This window comes from Oncorhynchus mykiss, chromosome 17, assembly GCF_013265735.2.
Source record: "Oncorhynchus mykiss isolate Arlee chromosome 17, USDA_OmykA_1.1, whole genome shotgun sequence".
In the NCBI taxonomy this organism is placed as follows: Eukaryota; Metazoa; Chordata; class Actinopteri; order Salmoniformes; family Salmonidae; genus Oncorhynchus; species Oncorhynchus mykiss.
This window is the reverse complement of record NC_048581.1, coordinates 35,743,027-35,750,746: the sequence shown is the minus strand read 5'-3', so window position 1 is coordinate 35,750,746 and position 7,720 is coordinate 35,743,027.

Below are 7,720 nucleotides of genomic sequence, written 5' to 3'. Positions count from 1 at the left end.
ATGTTAGGTTGTAACTATATTCATGATATACAGTGAGCTCCAACAGTATTGGGACTGTGCCAATTTGTTTTTTGAAATGATACAATGACTTATGAGGTTGAAGTGCAGACTGTCAGCTTTAATATGAGGGTATTTTCATCCATATCGGGTGAACTGTTAAGAAAATACATCACTTGTAGGGGACCAAAAGTATTGGGACCAATTCACTTACACTGTATGTGTATTAAAGTAGTCAAAAGTTTAGTATCGGTCCCATATTCCTAGCACGCAATGATTACATCAAGCTTATGACTCCACAAACTTGTTGGATGCATTTTCTGTATGTTTTGGTTGTGTTTCAGATGATTTTGTGCCCAATAGAAATTAATGGTAAATCATGTATTGTGTCATTTGAGTCACTTTTATTGTAAATAAGAATATAATATGTTCCTAAACTCTTCTACATTAATGTGGATGCTACCATGATTAAGGATAGGGAATAATGATGAGTGAAAGTTACAGATGCAAAAAATAAAGACATGCTAACCTCTCACCATTACAATAAGGAGGTTAGCATTTTTGGGGGGTATGATATTTGTGCGTCTGTCATTTTCTCACTCAGTATTCCCTATTCATTAAGGACTATCCTTAATCATGACTATTCATTATTCACGATTCATTCAGAGCTATCTGTAATCATGATAGCATCCACATTAATATAAAATACAGACGCACATGTATCCTACCCCCCCACCCCCCAAAAATCTAACCTCCCCTGTTATTGTAATGATGAGAGGTTAACATGTCTTGAGGGTCTGATATTTGTGCGTCTAACTTTCTCACTCGTCATTCACAATTCATTCAGGACTATCCGTAATCATGGTAGCAGTCACATTAATGTAGGAGTGTTTAGATACATATTTTATTCTTATTTACAATAAAAGTGACTCCAAAAAGAGACAATACATTATTGACCTTTCTATTGACTGTGTACAAAAAGTGCTGTAATTTATCAACGCTTCACCCGATATGAATTAAAATACCCTCAAATTAAAGCTGATAGTCTGCACTATAACCTCATAGTCATTGTATAATTTCAAATCCAAAGTGCTGGAGTACAGTGCCCAAAAAACGAAATGTGTCACTGTCCCAACACTTTTGTAGCTCACTGTATCACAAATACTTGTATAGAATAAATAAATAAGACATTTTAATTTCAATCAATTCAGTTTCCTTTCATTCCAATTCATATTCTACATATAGCCTTATTAAAATTCAAGAATTCAATTGGAATTAAAGCGCAATTATAAAATATATTCTGTATCGAATATCGCTCTAGCGCTATACTCATACATATTATTTAATTGCACGTGTCATTACCGGTACAGAATTATAAATAATTTGTACACTGCAAATTGACTCAACATATATAGATTTCCTAAAATAAAATCACTTAGAGCAGATTTCCTGGTGATTTAACAGTTTTGAACATTTTGATTTTGTAACACTGATCTCTACACACAATACGACAATGTCAAAGTGGAATTTTGTTTGTAGAAATGTTTTGAAATTTATAAAAAATGAAAAGCTGGAATGTCTTGAGTCAATAACTATTCAACCCTTCGGTTATGGCAAGCCTAAATAAGTTCAGGAGAAAAAATGAAATCACATAATAAGTTGCATGAACTCATTCTGTGATCAGTAATAGTGGTTAACATGATTTTTGAACGACTACCTGTCACGCCCTGACCACCTCCTTGTTTCTCTATGGTGTAGTAGGTCAGGGCGTGATGAGGGGGTGTTCTAGTTTAAAATTTCTATGTTGGTGTTTTGGTTTGGTTCCCAATTAGAGCCAGCTGGTAATCATCGCCTCTAATTGGGGATCATATTTAAGTAGCTATTTTTCCCACCTGTGTTTGTTGGGATATTATTTTGTGTTTGTGCATGTGCACCACGTAGTCGCGTTTCGTTGTTCGTTCATTTGTTTTTGTTTTGCTTAAGTTTCACTTTATAATAAAGATGTGGAACTCTACGTACGCTGCGCCTTGGTCCCGTTCTTACGACAACCGTGACAGAATATCCCACCAAATGAGGACCAAGCAGCGTATCTACGAGGTAAAGGAGTTTTGGACATGGGAAGAAGTGATGGGTGGATACGAAACCCTTCCTTGGAGGCAGACGGAAAGTAATAATGGAGGACAGCGACAACGCCAGGGTTTGCAGAAAGCCCAAGGACAACCCCAAGTTTTTTGGCGGAGGGGCACAGGGGGTGGCCGTCTGAGCCGCGGGAGGAGCCAGAGTACATGGAGCAGATGATAGAGAGGTGGTCGGTCAACCCAAGGAGAGAGCCAGAGCCCGCCTGGGAATCGATGGAGCAGTGTGAAGAGGGATATCGGAGAATGATGTTGGCGAAGAGTAGGCTGCAGCGCAGGCGGGCTGAAGATTGGGTCATCAGTCCGGTGCCACCTGTGCCGGCTTCACGCATCAGGCCTCCAGTGCGCCTCCCCAGTCCGGTACGTCCTGTGCCTGCTCCCCGCACTCGCCCTAAAGTGCGTGTCACCAGTCCGGTGCTACCTGTACCGGCTCCACGCACTAGGCCTCCAGTGCACATTCACAGTCCAGAGCTTCTGGTGACGGTTCAGAGCTTCAACCCTTCGGTTATGGCAAGCCTAAATAAGTTCAGGAGTAAAAATGAAATCACATAATAAGTTGCATGAATTCATTCATGAATGATTTACGGTCCAGAGCTTCCGGCAACGGTCCACAGTTCGGAAGCCCCGGCGACGGTCCACGGTCCGGAACCTCCAGCGACGGTCCACGATCCTGAACCTCCAGCGACGGTCCACGATCCTGAACCTCCAGTGACGGTCCACGATCCGGAACCTCCAGCGACGGTCCACAGTCCGGAACCTCCAGTGACGGTCCGGAACCTCCAGTGACGGTCCGGAACCTCCAGTGACGGTCCGGAACCTCCAGCGACGGTCTGAAACCTACAGCAACGGGCAACGGTCCAGAACCTCCAGCGAGGGGCAGCGGTCCGGAGTTCAGGCACGGCGTCCAGTCCAGCTCCATGGCCGGAGCCTTCCTCTGCGCCGGTGTCTAGTCCAGGCACGGCGTCCAGTCCAGCTCCATGGCAGGAGCCCTCTTCTGCGCCGGTGTCCAGTCCAGACACGGTGACCAGCCCAGCTCCAAGGCCAGAGCCTTCCTCTGCGCCGTTGCCCATTCCGGGCTGCTGCGTTCAGCCCAGCTCTATGGCCAGAGCCCTTCTCTGCGCCGATGCCCAGTACAGGCACGTCGTTCAGCCCGGCGCCATGGTCGGATCCAGGGTCTGGGGGGGGGCTACGACCCGCACCGGGGCCGCCACCGACACTAGTCATCCCCCCTAACCCTCCCATTTGGTTTCAGTCCTCAAAATAAAGATGTGGAACTCTACGTACGCTGCGTCTTGGTCCCATTCTTACAACAACCGTGACACTACCTCATCTCTGTACCCCACACAATTGTCTGTAAGGTCCCTCAATCGAGTAGGGACTTTCAAGCACAGATTCAACCACAAAGACCAGGGAGGATTTTCAATGCCTTGCAAAGAATGGCACCAATTGATAGATGTGTAAAAAATAAATAAAGAAGATGCTGAATATCCCTTTAATCATGGTGAAGTTATTAATTAGGCTTTGGATGGTGTATCAATACACCCAGTCACTACAAATAAAAAGGCATCCTTCCTAACTCAGTTGCTGGAGAGGAAGGAAACTGCTCAGGGATTTCACCATGAGGCCAATGGTTATTTTAAAACAGAGTTTAATGGTTGTGATAGGAGAAAACTGAGGATGGATCAACAACATCGTAGTTACTCCACAACACTTACCTAAATGAAATGCAGGAAGCCTATACAGAATAAACATGTGTGATTGAACATTTTATGTTTGTGCTTTTCTAACATCCAATTTCTGTGTTATATTCATTTTCTTTTCTAATAACCAATTTATGTGTTCATGCAAGTGACTGATTGATCGAATCTTCACTATCTGCAATTTGGCAGTATGCCCAGAACCTTGTTTAGAGAAAGAGATATCTCCGTTTTGGCATAGTTTGGGTTTATATCGTTACGTACGCTGCGTCCATTGGTGAGGGTTCACTTATTAGCAAGGGAATGGGAGGCACCACCTCTGATAGCTTGCTCATTATTATTATTATTACTATTTTATAAAGTTTGTGTTTTGACTCGTTGGAAACTGCAAAAACGATTTGAATCAATGTATAGATGTTAATGCATCATTAATACTGGATCAGTAATGTGGGAGTTGGACTTCAATGAACTTGCAAAAGCAAAACTTAATTGATTTAGCAATGTTAATGATTAATCATACATGTATAGGCTATCTGGGAATTCAAGTTTAATTAACCTGAAAGCGTCATTGTATCTAGGTTAAGATTGACAAGTTTAAAATGTCTCATTGGTTGGAACAAATTAATTTGGTCCTTATCCGAATGATTAACCGGGAAAAAAGGTTTGTTTGGCAATTTACCTTCCTTGTTAAATCATATGAGACACGATATCCAATCAGTTGAGATTGGTTGGATATTATTAAGTGTAACCAGATTTTACAGATGTGAGAAGATGTTTGCCTTCACATTGGAAAAACAATTATTCCCCCCCAAAAATAGCAGATTCTTCACTACAAGGGGTCACTGACCCTGAAAACTGAAATCACACAGGATTCCAGCAAAGGTGGGACTTCAGTCGCCCAAAGCTTGGGATGTCCGCTGTAAACAAAGAAAAATGTATTCTCTCTGTTAGCTTAGCTTCTAATACAAAGCTAACCACTCTTGCACAAGAATGTTCACTTCAAGCACAAAAAGGTCCTGTTCAATTTGGGAATGGGGGTTTACTAACGATGTCTCACGTTCAACCCAATCTGCGTTTCTTGCTAGTGATGTTACCGGAGCACGCAATAACAAAGAAATACTCGGAAAGACAGAGAGATAATACTACGCTTCTGCCAAGCAAATATATTTTTTCAAACATCCTTAAATCGGCTGGCTCTTATGTCCTAGCTCTGAAAAATGTATAATTCACCGTAAACACTCTGAACCTTTGTCAGATATACCACACAGGTGACAATCTCTCCCTGGTATTTGGGTCGAAAGAAAACACACACCACTCAACATCAACCCTACCTACTGCTTTTTAAAAATAATTTGCTATGCAATTCCTGATGACTGAATTCAACAGTAAGGCCTACTTTTGTCTTAGATTCCTCACACGGGGGCACCAATATGTCGTGACTTGACTTAATCTGAAGACAGTTAGTAATTGCTACCCAATTAAATTAATAATGTAACAATTAACTCATTAGAGTGGTTCTTTAAAGAGTTAACATCTCCCGAATTAAACTATAAAAAGATCTTTACTTATCACATATATAAACAGTCAACTTATTAATCAAAACCTCGTATCATATCATCATTCCGAACAGTCGTTACCTCCTTGCATCTGCAAAAACCCAAGCCCTACTCATGATACAGTGCTACACAAATTGGTTTAATGATTTATTTAATAGCTAATTAAAAGGGAACACAGGATAAACACACACATTCTGCACCGGCTATTGACTGGAGACTTAACACACTGAAAACAGGTTCTTAGCGGAATGACATCAACATGGATGCTTGTTAAAAGCTCTTACGGATCCGCCCCTTTGTTTCAATTTTCGCATAAAATGACATAGCCAAATCGAACTGCCTGTAGCTCAGGCTCTGAAGCAAGGATATGCATATTCTTGGTACCATTTGAAATGAAAGTTTGAAGTTTGTGGAAATGTGAGAGGAATGTAGGAGAATATAACACAATAGATCTGGTAAAAGATAATACAAAGAAAAAAACAACCATTCTTTTGTATTTTTGTACCATCCTCTTTGCAAGAGAAATGGCATAATGTACACTGCTCAAAAAAAATAAAGGGAACACTAAAATAACACATCCTAGATCTGAATGAATGAAATATTCTTATTAAATATTTTTTTCTTTACATAGTTGAATGTGCTGACAGCAAAATCACACAGAAATTATCAATGGAAATCAAATTTATCAACCCAAGGAGGTCTGGATTTGGAGTCACACTCCAAATTAAAGTGGAAAACCACACTACAGGCTGATCCAACTTTGATGTAATGTCCTTAAAACAAGTCAAAATTAGGCTCAGTAGTGTGTGTGGCCTCCACGTGCCTGTATGACCTCCCTACAACGCCTGGTTATGTTCCTGATGAGGTGGGGGATGGTCTCCTGAGGGATCTCCTCCCAGACCTGGACTAAAGCATCCACCAACTCCTGGACAGTCTGTGGTGCAAAGTGGCGTTGGTGGATGGAGCGAGACATGATGTCCCAGATGTGCTCAATTGGATTCAGGTCTGGGGAACGGGCAGGCCAGTCCATAGCATAAATTCCTTCCTCTTGCAGGAACTACTGACACACTCCAGCCACATGAGGTCTAGCATTGTCTTGCATTAGGAGGAACCCAGGGCCAACTGCACCAGCATATGGTCTCACAAGGGGTCTGAGGATCTCATCTCGGTACCTAATGGCAGTCAGGCTACCTCTGGCTAGCACATGGAGGGCTGTGCGGCCCCCCAAAGAAATGCCACCCCACACCATGACTGACCCACCGCCAAACCGGTCATGCTGGAGGATGTTGCAGGCAGCAGAACGTTCTCCACGGCGTCTCCAGACTCTGTCACGTCTGTCACATGTGCTCAGTGTGAACCTGCTTTCATCTGTGAAGAGCACAGGGCGCCAGTGGCGAATTTGCCAATCTTGGTGTTTTCTGACAAATGCCAAATGTCCTACACGGTGTTGGTCTGTAAGCACAACCCCCACCTGTGGACGTCGGGCCCTCATACCACCCTCATGGAGTCTGTTTCTGACCGTTTGAGCAGACACATGCACATTTGTGGCCTGCTGGAGGTCATTTTGCAGGGCTCCTCCTTGCACAAAGGCGGAGGTAGCGGTCCTGCTGCTGGGTTGTTGCCCTCCTACGGCCTCCTCCACGTCTCCTGATGTACTGGCCTGTCTCCTGGTAGCGCCTCCATGCTCTGGACACTACGCTGACAGACACAGCAAACCTTCTTGCCACAGCTCGCATTGATGTGCCATCCTGGATGAGCAGCACTACCTGAGCCACTTGTGTGGGTTGAAGACTCCGTCTCATGCTACCACTAGAGTGAAAGCACCGCCAGCATTCAAAAGTGACCAAAACATCAGCCAGGAAGCATAGGAACTGAGAAGTGGTCTGTGGTCACCACCTGCAGAACCACTCCTTTATTGGGGGTGTCTTGCTAATTGCCTATAATTTCCACCTGTTGTCTATTCCATTTGCACAACAGCATGTGATATTTATTGTCAATCAGTGTTGCTTCCTAAGTGGACAATTTGATTTCACAGAAGTGTGATTGACTTGGAGTTATGTTGTGTTGTTTAAGTGTTCCCTTTATTTTTTGAGCAGTGTATATTCCAGCCAAGGTGCCATTTAGATTTTGGCCACTAGATGGCAGCAGTGTATGTACAGATCTTTAGACTGATCCAATGAGCCATTCCATTACTGTTCAAAATGTTTCATCAAGACTGCCCAAATGTGCCTCATTTGTTTATTAATAACTTTTCAAGTTCATAACTGTGCACTCTCCTCAAACAATAGCATGGTATTATTTCACTGTAATAGCTACTGTAAATTGGACAGTGCAG